The sequence below is a fragment of the Lagopus muta genome, chromosome 11, assembly GCF_023343835.1.
Source record: "Lagopus muta isolate bLagMut1 chromosome 11, bLagMut1 primary, whole genome shotgun sequence".
In the NCBI taxonomy this organism is placed as follows: Eukaryota; Metazoa; Chordata; class Aves; order Galliformes; family Phasianidae; genus Lagopus; species Lagopus muta.
The window spans coordinates 5700275-5721009 of NC_064443.1; the positions used below are offsets into that span (position 1 = coordinate 5700275).

A 20735-nucleotide genomic window follows, 5' to 3' on the forward strand; every position below is an offset into this window, starting at 1 on the left:
GATAAGAGGTGGGATGACTGCATTTCTTCAAGGCCTGAATGCACCTGGGCTCGCAGCTCATTTTGAGGCATGGCACTGACTGCTGAGTGCTCCTGAACAGCCTCTGTCAGAACACAGCTCTCTCGGATTTCAGGTAGGCAATGTGCTGGATGGGTTGCCATGTGTCAACGTCTGACAGTACAGGGAATTTGGAAGAGAAGCTGGAGTTATCCCCTCAGCCCCACTGTAGTGATGGAGTGAATGGACTCTTGGTAATTTTTAGAGTGAAGAAAAGTGGGAGGAAAACTAGCTCACAAAAAGTAATAGTTGGCAATTAATGAAAACCAGCTTTGCTCTTTGAAGACTTCACAGATGCAGGGATGGGACAAATGCTTTTTGGTCGAGGTCCAGCAGGTTCAGGGGGGTCACGTAGTTCACAGCACAGCATTGGCCCGAGCTGCCGGGTGCGAGTCGACAACTTTGATCTCCTGTGCTCCTCCCAGTTGGCTGCTGCTGTGTCAGAAATGCCTCTGTTGTTCGTGGGGATGGGAACGTGATAAGGAATTTCAGAGCACACTGAATGCAAAGCATCAGCTCTTTCCTGCCTCCAGAAGCCAGTATGGCTCCAGAATCGGCTGCGTGGTAAATCTTCTCCTGTAGCCAACCTCATTCTGAGATATCATACTTCTCTTAGCTCTTGCTTCCCATATACCACATGAAAAAATAAGCAGGAACAAGCCCAGTGACCTCAGTCAAGTTGTGTTAAATCTTTTGCAGCCACAAAACATTTCCTCCGGCTGCCTGAACTGTAAGCAGACACCTGTAAGTTATGATTCTTTGCGGCTCAACCAAAGGATAGACAAGGAGACCACTACTGCCACTTGGGAAAACCCATTGGCATTTACGGGAATGCTGAAAACATTCCCTTAGTAACATGGGTGGGAGGAGAGCTGTGCCTTTGAATCTCATCCCCAGTAGGAGCTTCTCAGCCCAGCAGGAGCATGGGGATTTCTGACACCAGGAGCAGATGCAAATGACTGCAGGGCTTTACATCCCTACTGCAGGGAAGCAGCCCAGTATGACTTTTGCCTATGGAAAGCAGGTCTGTAGCATGGCTATTTGTGTCTCCATGCCATGTTCCTGCTTACCAAGTCTCCCAGTTCTTGGCATCCAAGTGAAAAGTAAATGAGGGGAGCGTGTGTTTGGATGATATGACACAGTATGTGTTGCCTATACAAAGCATCCCCATCTGTGAAGCCAGCAGGATCTCGGGTACCTGCAAACTATTAATTGTTTCCTGTGTAAGGACAGCATGAAACACGAAGGGAAAAAGCCAACATTTTTGAAATCCAGTTCTAGGTTTACACTTGGCTGAAATGTCTTTCTGTTGCACAACAGCACAGTGAGCTGTGCTCATAGAGATGGGATAGAGCTGGAGCAATTTTTTATTTAGGTGTACAGGAACAGAATAAACTACATATACTTCCCCCATCACATGTGGATTTATGTGAAATATTGACATGATTATGTCCGTCTGTCAAGGCGACAGTAGCAGATTCAGCTTTTTTTTTTGGACACACAGTTTTAAAATACAACTGTTTACTGATTTGTCATCTTTTCTCTTAGAACAAGGGAGGGACAGTCTTGCTTTTTCACCTCAGGGATCTATTTAAGTAATCTCGTTCCCTTATTGATGAATACAATCAGGTGTGATTTTCATACATATATACTCAAAACTACAGCTACCAGAGTGGCCCTTATCCTATGGGAGCAATGTCACCAGCTGATACAGTGAATTATTATTTTTAATAGTAATTTTCTTTCCATAAAAGGGAGAAAAAGTCAGTATACTTTCTTGTATTCTTTTTCCTGTTTTAGAGAAAGGAACTAATTGCTCAAGGTTTTACATACGGTTTACAAAACTGTTCCAATTGCAACCAGTACAGCCAAGCAAAATATTTGCCTATTTACTGCTCGGACAGTCTGGCAGTTGGAGCAGGGCAGGTGCCAGCACAGCTGTAGCATTTACCTTTGTAAATGATAAGGGTTTGAAAGATGATTGTGTGCATTAAATGTCTGCAGTCAGGAGGAGACAGAAGCGCTGAGAATACGGAGCTGGGGATTAGAGCAGTAAGTGCCCAAGAGACTTATTGTAGGTAACTTTGTTAGAATCAGAGAAAGCAAAAACCAAAATGCTGGTTGTTGTGTGGCAGATAAAGTTTTGGGAGGTGCTGCAGAGATTGGAAAGTGAGACTGGGACCAAAGAAGGGAAATGAGGGAACTGAATGAAGCTCTGAGTTTGCTCTGTTAAAGGCTTTTGTCCAGTCAGTTCAAGTTACTGCAGAGAATCTAGCAGTGATTCTGCAAATCCAGCAAAATAATGTGAATTTTACTTAGAAATACTTCTTTTTTCCCTTGCTAAGAAACACACATTTTTAAAAAAATTGGTTTTGAAGGTCCAACCTCAGGCAATGCTGCAGCCCTGCCTTCCCTCCCCTCACTCCCAAGAGCTGCAGGAGGCAGAGTTCTGCATGGTTTTCATTAGGCAGAAGGATGAAGCGAGTTTTTTCTACAGCTCCTTATTGCTAGTATTTGACAAAGACAGAGGGAGCTCAGCTTGTCTTGCCTTTGGTTTCATACCCTTAGAGATAAATAATTAATAAAAATATTCACCCCGTGAACTGTGCACGACACATTATCATTTCCCACGGATTTCCAGATCATTAGGAAACCATGCCAGGCCAGCTTCCCATTGCATTGCAGAGTGGAGTTATGTTGGGAAGGAGAGGTCACCGAGGCGAGTTTCAGCTGCGGAGTGGAGCAGCACGGAGGGCACGTAGCTGGTCCTGCCCCAACCACACCTCTTGTGTCTATCACCTCCAGTTCTGCCACAAAACAGGCTCAGGGAGATCAATTTGAAGTAGTGCTTGGAAACAGCCTTAGAAAATTGCTAACGCCTTTCAAAGGGCTCCAGTCTATCCATTCTTGAAAACATGCGTGCAAGATCGTACAGGCACTGCTGCTGTCCTGGCCACAAAATTTAGCAGCTACTGGTGATGGCTGTGAAGGAAGGAGGCTGCAGCTGACCTGGAGGGGATCAGTTACTGGCTGTCTCTGTGTTAACGCACTCTAAGTAATAGTTCTTTTCTGGTTACTACTTCAAAGAAGGGATATTGGGCTTCTGAAGCATCTTCCACCCTTCTCCTGGTAACAACCTTCAGATTTGCATACGTGGTAACCCAACCACAGTTAACTTTTTGGTGAGAGGCAGTGCTGACAAACGCTACTGGGCGAGTCAAAAAGAATCAACTTGGAGAAGCAAGACAAAACATGCAATTCATTAAGCCACACCATATGATCATCTGAGTTCCAAGAACTCTTCAACTCGAGAAAGCACTGGTTAGGAGGAGACTTTTAGCTAGCAGAAATCGTGTGGTTGTCAGCAGGAGAAAGCAAGGCTGCAAACTCTGCTCCATGCTGCTGTCAGCCGGTGCTGGGGTCTGCTGCAGGCACAATGTGAGCAGGCTGGTGCATGGCTTTCTGGCTGCCTTGTAGGGAGTGTTTCTTTGCAAACTCCACATTAATGCAAATAACTTGTTTGAGTGTGTTTCAGATGCCTGCAGCAAGGGTGTGTGTGTGAAAGGTGCCCCATCAGCCCCCCTGCCTGCAGCTTGGTGATCCCAGGGCTGCAGTGCTACTGGTTGCTTCCAGTGCTCTGTGGGCAGTTTGTGAAATTAGGTGTTTGGAAAAACTCGATAATATTCAAGTATACTGGAACATTTCTTGGATCAGACTTCAGCATTACTCATGCATCATTAATTCTCAAAATATTAAGGGAACATTTATTCGTATTGGGCCCTATTCCGTTAAAGAGATACAAAGCATCTTGCTTGATCTGAACCATGATGCAACACACAGCAAGACAATCCCCCATATAAGGATAGGCAGGAAACCAAAGCTGGGGCAGAAAAGAGTTGTGCGGCCTAAGTTCATGAGGAAACGTGGATTTTCTACTACACACTGTGGTGTGTCCATGTTTTATTACTCCAGAACTGCTAGATCTCATAGTGAATGCTTGTATTGCTTAACTTTTACACAGTCTTTTCTGTTCTCACAGCAGACTAATTTCAGCTTCATTTGGCATTCCTTTAATAACTAAGACCACTACTAACTTTGCCTGCATGTCTGAGTATGATGAAAACGCAGCCTCAGTACTGATGGTATTGGGACTGCAGCTGCAATCATTAGATCTGTTTTTCAGTTTCTGCCATTCCAGCAGATTCTGCTCTGTTCCAGACTTAGCACTGCCCTGGCATTTTTGCTGCATTTGTTACTGACGTGCCAGAAGTACAAACAAAATGTTGAGTGAGCCTTGTTTCCGACCTTCTCTCTACTGGTATATAATTACTGTACCTACTACTTAACTGCTTGTATCCCAGCTCCTGTGAAATCAATAGTTGTGCACAACTTTTTGCTATTGGAAAAATTTTCAGCATGTCAGCAACAAACTACTAACTTGAACAGTTTTTCTGGACAGGCGATGCTGTTCCCTGCAATTTAATTTTGGCTTGGGGGCTGGAGCGTGATGTTGGCAGGATAGATGGGCAGCTCAGAGACTGCACCTGCCTTTTTCTCGCTCTCCAGACCCTCTGTCCTGTTACTCCTGAGCTCTTAATCTCCACTGGGTGACCTGGCTGCCAGGGTGACATTTTTGATGACAGGCTGACTTACAGCAACTAGCTCACTCTCTTACTTTACTGTATATTAAGTGCTGTAGTTCATGGCTTTCTCCACTAATGATCCTTTACAGATGGTTTGTAAGTATGTAGACACTGTTTGAAATTGCAGCCCAAGTGGACACGGAAGGCTGCAGAAATGGCAAGGGCCACGTGTGCAATTAGAGGAAGTCAGGTAACGACAAGGAGCGTGATGCAGGAGGAGGAGCCTTGTGGTACACGTGTCCTGCCCAGCACTGCCTGGCTCCCACTGCACCCCACAGAGAGCAGGGCACTTCTGCCTCTGGGATCCCTTTAGGACCATTGATTTATGCAAAACCAAAATCCCTCTAAAGAAATGTTTGGATTTCTGCTTTATCTTTTGGAGCTAAATAGAATTTGCTCTCTCAGCATCCTCCTAATTTCCATGGCATGACTCCACAGGGGTTGGACACAAGCTTCTGCCAGCTCCAACTCCCTGAGCTCCAATGGGGCCTCTGGTTTGGAAGACACAGGGGCAGGAGGGAACGAGAAGCAAGGCTAGGTGGATAAGCCAGGTAATCTCTGGGCCCTGGGGACATTTATTCTCCAGCAGACAGAATTTGCATGTAAGAGTTGACCAGCTTCCCCTTCTCTTGCATACAGGGTAGTTTATCTTGGAAAGACTTTTTTTTCTATTTTAATGGAATTATTTTAGATATTCATGCTGGCTATACACACAAATTTGAAATGAAACATTGTATTTGCTTTTAGAAGGTGATTATTCTTTGTCACAGAACTGATTTCTTGAAGCAAAACCATTTTTTAATTTAATCCTTCTCACATGTTATTTCTCTTTCTACAACGTGAAAAGTAGTGCACAGAAATTAGACCCTTGTGTATAATGCAAAAGGCAGGCTTTAAATAAGAAAGTACTTTTGACAGACTGTAGGGTTAAATTTGCTAAGGTGAGCTGTGAGGAGATGCAGTTCTGGGAAGCAGATTGGAGGCAGGTGAGCTGAGCCGGCTGATTTCCAGTGCTGGGGTCTTCCTGAGCTTGAAAACAAGCCCTGTATCACTGCTACCTGCTTCGCTTTTAAAGCTGGTCAGTGTTGATGGAACAATGGCAAGATAAAGCATGAGTCTTTATGAAATCCGAAGAGAGGAAAGGCTGCTTGATAAACTAGAAATTCAGTCGCTTTATTTTTCAACAATTGTCTCATCTCTGGCACATCAGGTGGGTGTTAGCATTTTCAAGTTGTTAGCACTGCGGGGAATCGTGATGCAGAAAAGCCTCAGCACGACACCACTGGAACTGGACTGCGGGCACCACGTGGTGCAGGAAGGGAGCCACAGTCCTGCAACAGAGTCGCCCATGGTGGGAGGAAGTGGGGAGAAGCACAAATGATGATGGAAGCAGCGACATAAATGTCACAAGGGAGGCAAAAACTGCTTTGTTATTTTTGTCAATTGAACTAGAGTGAAAATAGGGATATGCTCGGAGTGGTTTTGCAATGGTATAACAGGTCTGTGGTTATGAACTACCGGGCTTGATGCAGCAGTAACACTTGGTAAGTGGTGCATTTTCTAGACATGAGATCTTAGCTGGGAGTGTTAAATAGCTGCTGTAGTCCTTCCCTAGCAAAGACAGCTGCTTCATTTTTCTCAGAAGCTTTTCCAAGCAGCCAGCCTTCCTTCCCACTGTCTCTCTGAGGAGCTCACAGACTGCTGAATGTCTTTTCAGTGTCTAAGGAGCTGGCTTAGTTGTTTAATGATTTTACATATATTTACATATATGCAAATTTTTCCTTCAGGGATGCGAAAAGGTGAAAGATGTCAAATTACAGTATTCAGTTTAAAGGGATGCTCCCAATGAACTCACTGTGGGGGTTAGGTTACCTGCACAGATTTCTAAGGAACTCTGTGGTGGAGCTAAAATTGGAAGCCAGAACTGGACCTACGCAATGACTGTGCTCCCATAGTGGAGGTTGCCCTGGGTTGCAAGGAGGGGTCTGTAGCAGCCCAGCATCACTGAGGGCTGCTACACAGGCTGAATGCCTGTGCCAAGCTAGGGGCATCCAGCCCCTACAAAGGGTCTGCTTCTCTCTGGCATTTTGCCTGGTTGCTCAGGCAAGAATGTGTGCTCTCACTGTCCATTTGCAGTAAGAATACTTCATTCTCTTTTTGTGTGGGTCTGTACAGGCACAAGACATTCCACTCAGATCATGAATTCCTGAGTTCCTCAGGCATCTTCATGAAGTACTTCCAACTATCCTTGCTGGTCTTCTTTCTCCAAGGCTTCTGCTTAGGAGAAAGATACAGCATCTTACCAGAAAAGCTGAAAATCAAGATGAATATCATTTTTCTTGGGTATTTAGCTATGATCAGTTACTCCCTATGATATGGAAAAAATTGAATATGAACAGAATTCACCTAGCCTCCTGCTGCAGTTAGAAGTTTAATAAGTGCCAGCAAGTGGATGAAAAATAAATAAGCTTACCATTAAGCTAATGAGTCCCATATGTTTTTATAGTCAAATAAAAGTGAACTGAATGTACTGAAGAGCCAAAAAGCAGATGAATGAACCACCACGGACATCCCAAGATCACGTTTAAAATGCAAATGTTGATATTTCTCACACACTTTTCCCTTATGTAAATCAAATCTAAAGAAGGCATCTGGTGGAAGAAAACACGTTTTGCCTTTGAGCTCATACTCGGGTGAATGCAGCAAACTGAACTTGAGAGAATACCTACTGGCTGCTATAGTTACTGGAGACTGCAGACAGCTGGGGAGTTACAGAACAGATTTGCCATCATGTAGGAAGCTGAGCCTTAATTTATATTCAGATCTACAAAGATTCATTTGAGAAGCTTTTTCTAAAAATGCAAGACACGCATTTTTCTCCTGGAATAAAACTAAAAATGTAGGATTTGAGGACTCCAGAAATAGTTGTAGTCGGAAAGCACTTTAATACCAGAGAAATCATCCTGCTTCCAGGTTACCCAGAAGAAGAAAAAGGAAAGGAAAAACAAATCTCATTTTCTTATGAGATTGATGTTACTTCTGCTGAAAAGATATATTTAATATATATATTATCATATAAATTCTAAAGAAACATTGTATATTTTTATTCTTCCTCAGGGAAGAATTTTGGTTCCTTTGCTAAAGGTTTGGGCTACTTAGCTGCACTGTTGCAGTTCTAGCTGCTTAGCTGCTGCTGTCACTAATAGTTGTTGGTTTGCAGGTCTAACAGATTAGCCCATTTTTCTCCACCAGTGATGTCATTTAATTGGGCAAATTACATCTTAGAAATACTTCTGGCTGAGGGCTATGAGTTTCAGGCTTCTCTCCAACAAAAAGTATGCCAAAATTCCTCTCCTTCCCTTTGAAGGTGCCACTTTGAATTAATGAAGCTACAAACTCAATTTGTGTGAGATGGACCTTCCTGCCCCTCACCCCAAACCGTGCCTCTCATCAGGCCTCAGCTCCCTGTTCCAGCTGAGGTGCAAGGATGGAGGCTGCAGTTACGTTGCGTGCAGTTAATACAGTGCATGCTCCTGGGTGCTAATGTGTACTGTCAAGAACAAAGTAACTGAATGGTAAGTTTGGATCCATTGCAAAAGGAGACATGGGAAGAAGTTCTATGTGATGATGGCTGTTTGGGTTGAGGAAAATGGTTCTTGGTCAGTGCCATATTCACATATTTCTGCAATAGATGCCAACTTCCCCAGTGATACTGGGAAGTGATCTGGGAAGCAGCATGTGTGTAGACTCAGTTTTCTTGTGAAACCCCTCACACATAGTGATATATATATAATGTACCAGGCACTAAGTAATGCTTGGCTGAGTGGTGTTGGGTGTGTTTTGTTATCTGATTTTCTTTTTATATGTATCATATATTTTGTCACAATATTTCTTGCTTTTTTCTAATAACCTTAAATTTCTGATTTCCTTTTTAGGGAGAGCAAAGAAGAAAAGTGCCCTTTTTTTCCTTACCTGCCTTCTGTTTTCCGTCTCCTTGGGCAGGACGCATTTCAATATCTTATCAGGTTTGTGCTCTGCTTTTCATGCCTGGGTTAATGTAAATATTCCTTTACCCAGCAGCAGCAAAGCACTGAGCAGCAGCACTTTGTCAATGTGTTGATACTGTCCATGTGGTTTCAAATAGGGCACTTAAAATCACCTATGAAATGCCTTGGAAAATTCATAGTTGCTAGAACTTCGCTTTCCTTATCACTGCCACAGTAGTTCTCATTAAATTGACTTCCTTTTAAACTACCTTCCTGAAAGGCTAAAAGCTGTGAATATTCATCGTGTTTATTTAATTAATAGTGCCCTCTCAATGGAAGGCTTAAATAGCCAGCAGGTGACTTCCCCTCAAAAGGGACACTTTGCCAGCCCAAGCTGTGTGTCCCCACTCGATGCATACTTGAGAGCTCTAACTGGGGATTGATTTTCACAAAACATCTTTTTAAACTTGTGCACAAAGATTTTAGTCTTGTTTTTTCTGCGCTCTGAAGTGAGAATACAGATCTTAGCAGCTATGAAACAAGAACTGAGCCCAGAATGGAGAGAAGTGGGTAATGATGTACTGGAGCTATACTGGTCTTTAATGCCAGCTGAGGTATTGTCTTTCACCTTCTGTGCACTATCTGATAACTCAAGTATTTGCTGTTGTTTTGCAATTGTTTTCTTGTTTGTTTATTTTCAACTTCCAGGTCTGTTGTTCTGAGATCAGATTGCATTCCTTCAACCCGAGACAGTCAGCTGACCAAGATTTGTTTGTGCTCCACATTACATCCATAACATCACTGAAATACAACCTAGCACTGGGGAGAGTGCTCTCAGTGCAATATAAGGGTTATGTGACATTCCTTTGGCTGCAGCATGGTGCTGTCATGTGCTGACATCAGCTGCCAGACTGCTACAAGCCACTAATGACAACTTCCTTCCCTCATATCCGATCGTAAAGGCACTAATAGATCCAAACTGGAGATCATATCTTGCTCACCAGATGAAAGGAAATCATTCTCCTCCAGATTGGCAGAGTTAAAATGGGAATGCCATTCCTACTTCACCACAACTAAAGCTCATTTTACGTTTCAACACTGGGGAGAATAGCTGCATTTTTCTTGTTTTTTCTCAGTAACCAAAAAAGGTTCCGTCTGGGAGATCGCACTATCCATCCTTATGAGGTGCACCATATGTTTTAGTCTTTTTTAATTACTGTAGCCTTTACGATCTCAGATAAATGCCATACTTAGTGCTTTACTTTACAATGAATTCTCTCCTGCGGGAAGATTTTAAGTCTCTGTCTCTCATCGTATGTGAAGTGTAAAGGAGAATTGCAAATTTACATTCTTATGGGCAAACAACGGCTCTGTTTAGAAAATAAACTTTAAACTACTATTACATCAAGATGCTTTTCAGCAAACACTGTTATTGCCACATAACAGCAAATGCTGGAGATGAAAGACATTCTCTTTACAGTGCTGTGTTGCATAAGGCAAGGCATTGGTTTATTTGAAGATAAAGGTCTACATAAATAAAGAAGACATCAGTTCAAGTCTCTGCATGTTTCTAAGACAACCTGTATTGAGGTCTAAGCGTGAATCTATGTCTCAAGCAGGATTTTGGTAACCGGTGAAGAACTGAATCTATTTGCAGTTCTCTCCCACTCCTCAAACCCACAAAGCACTTTGCATGAAGTGCTTTGTGCACAGATCTCTTTCTCTCTCTTTCTCTCTTTAAAAAAAAAAAAAGTTGTAAATAACAGCTTGCAAACTTAAATTCAGCCCTGCCGAATCTTGTGCAGAGATGACTAAAGTTCTGCTGGGAAACTTCTAAACGGCAGGCAGCACTTAGGTGCAGAGCTGGTGGCGTCACCTGGGGCCTGCAGGCTGCTGAAATGTCACAGCTCCCTGTCAGACACAGGAGGGACTGTCTGCACCCAGCACACACCTCAGGGTGAAATTCAGTAGCGGTGTGCTGAGAGGTGAGCCATGGCTGTGATGGGTCCTGCAGGCAGCTGCTGGCCTTGGGCTGGCTTCACCAGAGCCCCACACAGGGCTTGTGCTGAAAATAGGGGCGGCCTGGGTCCTTCCCTGGTGGAAGAAGCTGGCACAGGCTGGAATCCAAGTGGGCTCCAGGTTTTCTCTCTGCTATTCCTCACGCAAGAGTGAAGCCTGGGCCAGCTGTAACTTTTGTGGAAAAGCCCAGAGGGCCAGCAGGTGACACATGGGTGAGTGGGGCTGTTCCGATGAGCTGCTGCCATAGTATCTTGGTAATACCAGTTTTCAGTTGACAGATTTTATCTTGAATATGCACATATGCATCTATAGAGAGAAAAGACCCTCTGTGACCCTTTATTTTTGCATTCCTTTGAAGGTGCATGCTTACTCTGGAGACCACCAGAATAGGATCTGTGCACAGCTGAGGATCTGCCCACTGCTGCCTGAAAACTTCAGAGCAACGTTCCCCCAGAAACTGCACTGATAAGACAGACCCATCTGCTGCAGGTCAGACCTCAGGTAGAGATTTTTTTCCCTAATGGCTGTAAAACTAACAGGCTTCATTTTCATTCTCTCTGGCATTGTTAAGGAAAAACGGGGATATCCCTAAATAGTTTACATCTGTGCTCTGAATCTCGAAGAAAACACCCAGCCAATTTTCAGGAGAGAAACTGGAGACAGCTGTGAAGGGGGTGTTGCTGCTGTCTGTCTTAAGGGGTCATCTATTCCCTTCAGTAGTAACAGGAGAACTATTTCTAAGGCAGTTGTGAGTTGGTCTGTGGTTGTGAACTGACTAGTGCCACATAGTATTATAGTCTTGTTACTTCCCTATGCAGCAGCATCCATAAATTCAGCACAGAAACGCGTGCTGTAAAAGGGATATCTGTTGTATGGATTCAGCTTCAGCTGTAGTTTTAGCTACAGAGGAGAAAAAGAAAAGGAAAAACCTCAGCAGGATTTTCCAGAACAGGTAACTGTTGTGCTACTTAACCTTTAACTGAGCTGATTTTGTGTGAACTAGGTGTATTTATGCAAGATGACATCTCCAAGCGGTCCTTGTGGGTCTCATGAGGTAGTTTTGCTAACTTGGCTGGCTGCGTGTCTGTGCTGTTCAACAACAGCAAGGATGCTTTGCCTCAGTAGATTATAACTTTTGCACGTTTTATAAATGCATTATGGCAGGAGTCAGTACTCACTGGCTCACATGGCCTTCAGTTTTCCAAGACTGAATCATCAGGCCTCCACACTGATTCAAGGTTTTATTAGCTTTACATGTTATTCAATTTTGGAAGCCTCTAATGTGAGACCTTGGTCCTAGCTGGACAAGAAATATGGTCTACCAGACCTTAGTGACAGTTGCCTACGTCCACATGGCTGTCAAAATGCAATTTGAGTTATTGCTTTGGATCATTTACACATTAAAGCAAGCAAGAAAATCAGTAATAACAATTGTATGTTAAATAAGGCTGGAGGTGGTTGTCAACACAGTGAGTTTAAGTCAGCATAACGCTAATTTCTTGTGCAAAAGTGCTGAGGCTGTTAATAGAGAATAGCTTTAGGGAAAATTAATGATTGCTTTGGTGATACCCGCTCTTTCCTTGTGGGATCAGAAGGCAGCAGTAGAACTAGCAGCCTGTGCCACATCCATTTCCACTTTTGTCTATTGTTGGTGAACAGAGTCAGGTGGTGTGAGGCAGCTCTGCCAGCCTCAAGGCTGGATCCACTCCTGGACTAGGGTAGACTAGAGCTGATAATGGTAATGGTTTGCAATAGCTGCTGAAAGGTGTTATGGCAAGGAATTGTCTGTCATGCCCTTTCCAAACAGTAGACAGCATCAGGTAACAAGTTCTGTGCAGGGTAACATTGTACCAGCTGAGGGAATGGCCATCTGGGTAGTTTATTTGTATAGCAGGTATTAGGAGCCCAGGGTGACATCAAGGCATAGACCCCAGTATCTTGGGCAGTATGCAAGTGTTTCTATTCGATTCACCCACAAGAGGAAAACTATAGTCTGTGTGAAGTAATTATAAAAGTTTACGTGCTTCTTTATCAGAGGAGACCATGCTGTATCTCCAAAATGCACAGGGCCCTCCTGTGCACATTGGCAGTGGGTCTCTGCTTGGGAAGGCTGAGCTGGAAAGCTCTCATCAGAGCGGTGGTCTCTGTCCTGGTCTGGTGGGTCACAGTGGCTGAGGTTACACCAGATTCCTTGTGAAAATCTGGATGCTGGTTAGAACAGGCTTCTGAGTGCAAGTTGTGTATGAGGAGTGAGCAATGCCTGATAAATAGTAGTAGATTAATAGAGTAGAATAATAGAGTAGATGGGGCAAAGCAACAACTCCACTTAACAAGTGAAGTGACAGAAAGTGCTGCTGGGGATTTGAGATCCTGATGGAAGGTGAAGAACTGGGGAAGGCTTGAACAGCATTTCCCTCTGTGTTTCTGAGCGCTGAAGATGAGACAGAGGTAGTTTCATTTATGATTCTGCTTGGTTGTGAAGACCCACATGTTTTCAGCAGCTTTCTGAAAACTCAGGGAGTGTGAAAAGTGGGCAACTCCATATGGGAAAGCAGGAACCTGGGAAATGGTAAAATGGTACTTCAGGGACGTGAAACACAGAATATCAGATGGAAATATTGCTTTGTCTCAGGGGTGAGGCTACAGTCTTCCCTGTACTGGTAATGAAACATGTGATGGGGGAAGAAAAGAGCTTGTGATTGGGAATATTTAGGACCACAACTAAACATTGAAAAAATAATTTATTCTTAGGAAATAAGGGAATCTTACAGAGGCTGCTGCATGTGAAAAGCCCACAGATAACTAACGTTGTGTACATGGGAGCTAACCACAGGTTTTTCAAGAACAGAAATATGAGTGTATTGTGATCTGTCTGCAGGTCAGTCTGTGCCATGGCAAGCACACATACTCTATTTTTGTAAAGTTCTGTGGTGTGAGCACTGCACACATGGGCAGAGACACTGCCTCGAGCAACAACAGCTCCATCGAGTTGTTAGAGGGTACTGCAGCCTGAGGTGCATATGTGCTCATCTTGGAAGCAAATAGAAGAAATATTTATTTGAAGGTGGATATACAAATATGAGTCCTCACACTGATGAGAGCAGAAATACTGTCGTGAAGAGAAAAGCTCCTGGCTGCTGAAGTTGAAAAGGTAAAATTCAGTAGTTGGCAAGTATGTAAACTAAAGGAACGAGTAAAGGAGTGACAGAAGATACAATTTACTTTGGGTTGAAAGCTCGGCAAGTCCTCGCTTGTGCTGAAAGTGCAGGGAATTAAAAAAAAAAAAAAAAAAAAAAAAAAAAAAAAGCCCCACACAAACTTGAGAGAAAGCTTAAAGTTGGTCACGCTGGCTGGCTGCCCGCCTGCCCCTGCAGCCTCTCCAGTTCCATCCCTGACAGGTGGGCTGTACATCCCCCCTCAGCCCCAGCTGCTGCCCATCCCCTTGCTGCAGGGCTGCTGCTCAGGGCACAGAGCTGGGCAGCCCCACTCCTTCAGCAGAGCCCCGTATCCCTACCCTGGGCTCAGATATTAACAGGATCAGGAGACAGTGGTCTGGTGTAGCCCAATGGGGGCACTTTGCCTGTGTTTCCATTGCTGTCAGTCCCTCGGTGATTTTACTGCCTGTCGGTTGCTCAGTCGATGCTCTTTGAAAGACGCTTTTTAATTCCTCCTGACCTCTGAATTATTCTGGACTGTGCCATCTATTGTCACACAGTGCAGCAGTGTGTATGCAGCTTCACTGGGTGCTTCAGCCCTGCTCATGGTTCAGCTGCCAGGCTTCTGCTCATTTACTTTCCTCTTGCAACCTGCAGCCATCTTGTCTTTCACACTGACTGCTCTCCTGCATCCTACCTACTGCTATATCCAGCAAGGCTGGGTGCAGTGTTGACAGATCTCTGCACCCACAGAGTCCCACTGACGTTTGCAGGGCTGGATGTGGGTGCAGAAACCCACATCAAAAGAGCCCACACAGGAGGAGCCCGTGGGCTCTGGGTCCTAGCAGGGAACCTTCAATGTTTGTAATGTTCTGCTGACATTTCAATACTGTTATCCCTTCTTAATTTAAGAGTGTTTTTTAGAATCCAAACGTGAAGAACTACTTGGAGGGTAACTGCACATGATGCAGCATGTTGGCGGTCATTCTTATCTCGGATATTTGCTTTGTTTGGTTTACAACCTGCACATAATTCAATGCAGCAAATCTGTAGAGGATTTGAACAATGGATATTAATCATCTCATTCACCACCAAAGGAGATAAAGCTTCATCTTTTTTTTTTCTTTTTTTTTTTTTTCCATGACTTTCAAGGTCAATACTGAAACATTTTCGGAAAAGAAAGCAGGAGCTCGTTGTTTCAATTTTATCCTCAATTTTATCCTCAATTTCTTCACTGTCAAAATGTTCAGGAGATCCTCTGAGAGGAATGAAGATTGCCAGAAGGAAACAGGAGAGGCCAATGGGGGTAACGGGAAAATGCAAATCTGCCTGCTCTCTGCATGCCTCTATTGTCAGATTTAAGCCTGTCTACTACTGCATAATGAGAAATCAGTCCAAACTGAAGCGTGTCTGATGCACTCAGCCAAAGTTTCTTGGGAACTTTACTATACATTATGAAAATGAAGGCAATGAGCCCTGGAAGAGAGCATGTCATACCTGCCTCTGTGGTCAGAGGGCAAAGGAAGAGGCTCATCTTGGCTACAGAGACAAACCCTCTGCCAAGTAGTCCAAAAGTTCACAGACCAGCTGATGTTTGTAGATGTTAGGGTGCTCCTTCACAGAGGGGCTCTGCATGCTGGCACAGTAGCCGCAGACATGTTTTCTTCTGAAAATCTGTTAGCAGTGCCTGTAGTCATGTCTGCCATGAGAGCCATGGCGTCTTTTGTGGATTAGTTGATGGTGCAGAAGGCTGAGAACAAAGAATAGCTTCCAGTCAAGTTCCAAGACAAAGATTGTTTTCCTGCCATTTTTCCTGAGGAGCCATTTCTTGTTTGCTTTATGTACAACTTTCAGATACTTGCATTAATCTGAATGAATGCCTTCCTGAATGCTGCTTGTGAGTGCTCTTAGTTTATCAGTTCATTAAATTAACAGCGCACCACAGCAGGGCACATTTGCTCCTCATTCAAAGACTTATGCTTCATTGCTCTGTTTCACATGTGCAGCTTCCTCCAAGGGCACTGAATGAGTGTAAGAGAGTGAAGGGTTTGGCCAAACAACTGCAGAAAAAACAGTTTATGATAAACTGTTAGAGCAAACAATTCTCACACCATGTTCACCCACTACAGTGGGAATCCTCTCGTAAGCCATTTCTTTAGCTTCCCACTGTAAGAGTTCAACCTTGCAGGTCATGGCAAGACTTGGCAAGCCTCGGTGATAAAAATTTCCAGAGCAGTATGAGACTCCACTGGGATGTTCAGAGCAGAAGTACATTGGCTTTGTTTGGATGGGGCTGGTCTTAAAATGGCACGGTTTTCTTCTGATTTGACATGAGTTAGAATACTGATGCACTGATATTTCAAAGCAGCCACATCTGCTTAAAGCTGTTCCTATGTGACCTACACATTTCTCGTGTTTCCCAACCCTATGTTGCAATAAAAGACATGCTGCTAAATGGCTGTCTTAGTCCAAGTAGGCATTGTTTTTCTGTTGCTTTATGATATCTTTCTGAACTCTGGAAAAACAAAAAACTGTGGTTGGATGAGAACCTGTGAGAAAATATTTCAGTCTGAGTCTGCCCACACGACAGTTTTTCAGCCCTGCTCTGTGGTTGTTCAGAGTAGCACTGCTTTGCAGTGGGAATGCTATAGCCATGTGGAAGAGATAGTTATGGAGTCGGTGTGGCCAAATAGCTCCTACAATATACAGAGGCAGGAAAAAAGGGGTAGAGGATGCTGCTGGTAGGGTTCCCACTGGTCTGCAATTAGGAAATCATTGCTTATGGCTTTTTTTGTTTGTGTGTAAGGTCTTGGATTCTGAAATATAACCCCTTATGTCAGATGAGAGAGTTCCTCTGCTTTGGGGCTTTCTTGTGGAAAAGCTCCATTTGCTTGTTATTGGGTCAAGTTCTCTAGGCCCAACAATGCCACATATAGAGGCTTCTGTGTCCACCTTTCCTGACTGTTTCATGGAAGGAAAATGCAACACCAGCTCTCTCCCATTTGGTGCCCCGTGCAGAGAGAGCTGCAGGATTGCTGAGGATGTGAAAAATGGACAAATGAAAGTCCAAAAGAACATTTTTCCTCCCTGAGTCAGACTTCCAAAGAGCTAGCTCAGCTTTCCAAAGCTAGTCCCTAAGTGGATATGTGCTAATCCCACCCATGGTGAAGGCCACTCTGTATCCTGCATGGACTCACACGGCCTGCCTTACCCTTTAGGTCCCTGAACACTGTCTTTTGTCAGTTTTCTTTCATTTGGAGATGATGAATATTTCCTTTTAGCTTCATTTTATTAAGTCCTGGATGTATCAGTTCTTCAGTGTCACTTGAATACAAAGCAGAATATTTGAAAAGATCTGAACATCTTAGAAAAAATAATTACTCTATTTCTGAGCCATATTTTTACTCAGAAAGATGGAGTGATGGCAATGCCTAAGGATGGACCACGGCATAGGACTCCATCTTCCAGTTAAGGCTTCAGCCTGAGACCCTGAGCACAAATTCTCTGCATCTTCTCCCATCTGAAGGTGCACCAACTTGTGCTGCATCCATGTTTGTTTCCTCCACCACTGAGTGGTGTCCCTCACTGCAGTATGTTCACCTGTTCACCTCTGGGTACAGCAAGGGCACTGGGCATGCTGTTGCACAAGTGGTGAGAAAGACATTTAACTTTTGTCTTTAATGGGTCTGGCTAGCAGGATCTCCTGCTGCCTCTGTCTGTGTTGATAGAACAGAAGTGGTGCTAACAGTCAGTGGACATTCTCAGAGTGAGGAAATTTCATGCTGAAGATCTGATGGAGATGGGGGTATGGTCAGATCCCCTCTTGGATCTGAGGAAGAATCTTTGTGCCTGAAAGCTTGCTGAATTTTTTCCATAGGTATGAATCGGTCTGATTATACATGTCAGTCCTAGGCTACGTCTTGCTGAAACCATCACAGCCCTAACAGTGAAAACTGCTGGAGCGATTCCAGGAGTCCCCTTAATTCCTGTTCTAGACTATCACAGCCACAGGGTGGACTTTTGTGTGCTTTCCCAAACCAGTGTGACTCGAACCCTGGCACATAGTGCCAGCAGATGTGGGCTTCTCCCACCTCAGCCACAAACCTATGGTGCAAAGTACAGATGAAACATCTGACTGCTGCCTCACATCTGCTTGTGGCACAGCAGGGTGGCAGCAAGTGGCACACATAGATTGTCACCAGAAGATTTAAGGAGGCTGTAAATGCCACCTTCAGAGCAGCAGTGCTCATGGTGCGTTTTTGCTGAGGTGGAGAGAAATGCAAGTCCTCCAGCAAGTTATTCATCTGTTCGCACTCTGCTTCCTTCTTCAGTCAGATGATATTCAAGACTGTGTAGGATCATTTTTGGAGTGTTGATTGTTTCCTCACAAAGTAAATAGCATTTTTCTCTTTAGCTAAAGTTGCACAACAGTTTTGTGCAGTTGTGCATGCCTTGAGGGTGTCCAGCAGTGACTGGCAGCAACCCCTCTCCTCATACACATTGCTGCATTGCACAATAAGGCAGTCCCACTTTCCCAAGCTTTGGCCGTGTCAGAGACAGGATACCACATTATTCAGAAATGGAAATTCTTACCCTGCTACTTTTCCATAATTGTACACGCATTTTGTCAGTGCAGATCTCAAACTTGCCTGTGAATGGGAGCTGTTGAGGGCCAGAGGCAGCCCAAGTTTCTCCAATTGCTAGGTAAAGTTCTGTTTTTACTGCCAGTGAGAATGGGCTGGGCTATGTTTGCTAGAACAAGAGGGGAGGGCATGCTGAGGCATTTGCCCTGCTGTGGGAGAGATGGGGGGAAGCAAGTCAGCTCTGCTAGGAGCCAGCAAACCTGTTGCTCTATCTCTTGGTCACCAGGAAAGCCGAAGCCAGCAGCCAGGCTGTGGATGCTCAGCTGCACCCATCTGCAGATAGCTGTCTCAGTTACCTGTGCTGGGGCCAGTCTGCTGGGACAGAGCCCTTTCACTGAAGGCTGAACTGTCAGTCTTGGTTGGGCACCGAGTGCTGGGTTTCTCTGGCCCTGCCTGTGCAGGACTGGGCAGAGCAGTGGGCTGCCAACCTCTCCAGCAGGCCTCAGGCAGGATGAGCGGTCAGGTCTGGATGTCTGGGATGTTTGGGCAGTCCCTTTTTTCCATAACTAAATGCTGGAGATGGATGAGCTCTTTACTATTATGCCAGCCTGTCTGGGTGTCCCTCTGCTGCCTGTCCCAGGACGTCACACAGGAGCTTGAGCTCAGCCCTAGAGCCAGACCAAGAGCTGGCAGTGGCTTGTGCTGCACAAGCATAAGGGCAGGGGGGCTGAGCCTGGTGTGCCATGCAGGGTGGGACGGGCTGCCTGTGGCTCAACCAGGGTGCTTCTGGGAGGCCTGCAGGCACAGCCCTGCTGCTTGGTGAGGGAAAGATACCAGGGTTATTCTTACGACCCACTGAGGGATGTTTTCTTGGTGCGTCGTGCTGCTGACTTGGTTCTTCCCAAAGTCTAGTCTCTGATTTGTACCAGGTCGGGTCTCTACATTTAGTCTCTATCGTCATAAAATATGACAACTGGGCCATCCTGATGGAAAAATTTGGCTCAAAATGACCAAAATGCACCTTTGACAGGTTGCAGCGAGGTAAGTGAGGGATGGCTTAGATCTCAGTCAGCAGCAGTGGGGCAGAAAGGAAGTGAAAAGCCCTCCTTAGCACGATTTTGAAGCCGACTTTGATTGACTGAGCGGGCTTAAAGTGGGCAAACCCGGGTGGCAAAGCACCTCTGCCCCCTCGGCAGGCGCAGGGCTCGGTTTTCACTCCCAGCTCATTTTTAATTTCTCTTAATGGAAACCCAGGAAATGGGATGCAGACCTTTCTCCTCACGTGAGCTTTACAAAACAGCCTCCCTCCTTGTTACGGGCTGCCCAGCCCCGCTCCGCGGGCTCCTCGGGCTGCGGCTGGCCGCGCTGCGGAGCGGCTCCGCTCCCGGGCGAGAGGGGCAGCCCCGCCGCAGCTTTCCGGCCCCTCCCTCCGCCTCCCGGGGTCCCTTCGCCCCTTCCCCGGCGGAGCGGAGCGGAGCAGCACGGTAAGTGCGGCGCGTTGCCGTCCAGGGCGCCCGCCGGTGCCGGGCGGAGCGGAGCCGGCTGCAGCCCCTCGGAACGGGGGACGCGATCCAAAAGCCGTTTCCTGGCTACCGGGACAAATATGCAAATATTTCCTTATGCTGTTTCGTTTCTCTCCGTCTCTCTCTTTTTTTCTTGTTGTTCTGAAAGTGGCAAATCGTCAAACAACAATAACAAAAAGTTGCTGTAGATGTTTTGGAGCTGTTGCTTTATGGAAAACAACTCCCTGGGTGGAGGCGAGAGCAGCTTGTGGTTCGGTGGGAGTGTTTGCAAATCAGATGTCACTTGGAGGTAGGGGAAATCTGGCAAAACTACCCTGTGAACGCGGTCTGCAAGCCGTGCAGGCTTGCTCGCCTCATGTGAGCTTAACGAAAACCAACGGGAAGTTTGCAAGGAAGAGGAGAAAATGCATGGGATGACTAAGAGAAGTGCTCGCTGCCGGGTTTTGCTGGTGTTTTTTGATTCCTGAAGCTGGGTGCGAGCACTCACTTGCTGCCTCCTAAGGAGAGCAGAGCGTGGGTCTGTGTCAAGATATGGGGAGCAGCCTTGAAGCACTGGTGGAGCAATTAAGCCGCAGGCGGTGTTGTCTTGAAACTCGAGCGAGAGCCAGCCTGCTCTCTGCCCCATGCCTCCCCTCACCTTAGCGCTCTCCTGTTGCACGAAGCCTTGTGCTGGAGCCCGCTGTCTGCTCTGAGCGGGGCCGAGGAAGTAGGGCTGGGTGCGTGGTTTGTGCTGCCTGCAGGAAGATCCCTTGAGCTCACTGGTGCCATA

General features: G+C 45.4%; 1 protein-coding gene and 1 long non-coding RNA gene across 4 annotated transcripts in view; both read left to right on the top strand.

Annotated features, from left to right (window-relative positions):
• The first annotated feature begins 2 nt into the window (after window positions 1–2).
• Window positions 3–9503, top strand: LOC125698792 (uncharacterized). Its single transcript, XR_007379334.1, has 3 exons — window positions 3–133; window positions 8636–8725; window positions 9395–9503. It is a non-coding gene; the product is annotated as an uncharacterized LOC125698792 (long non-coding RNA).
• Window positions 9504–11095: 1592 nt separating this feature from the next.
• Window positions 11096–20735, top strand: part of FBLN2 (fibulin 2) — a 106637-nt gene continuing 96997 nt past the window's right edge. The window contains exon 1 of one of the 3 annotated variants that reach the window (XM_048957588.1): window positions 11096–11206. The gene's annotated coding sequence lies outside the window, so the exon portion shown is untranslated. Of the gene's footprint in view, window positions 11207–11446; window positions 11658–19777; window positions 19928–20735 lie in introns of those variants that run through there. The other 2 variants (XM_048957586.1, XM_048957585.1) reach the window with 2 other exon arrangements.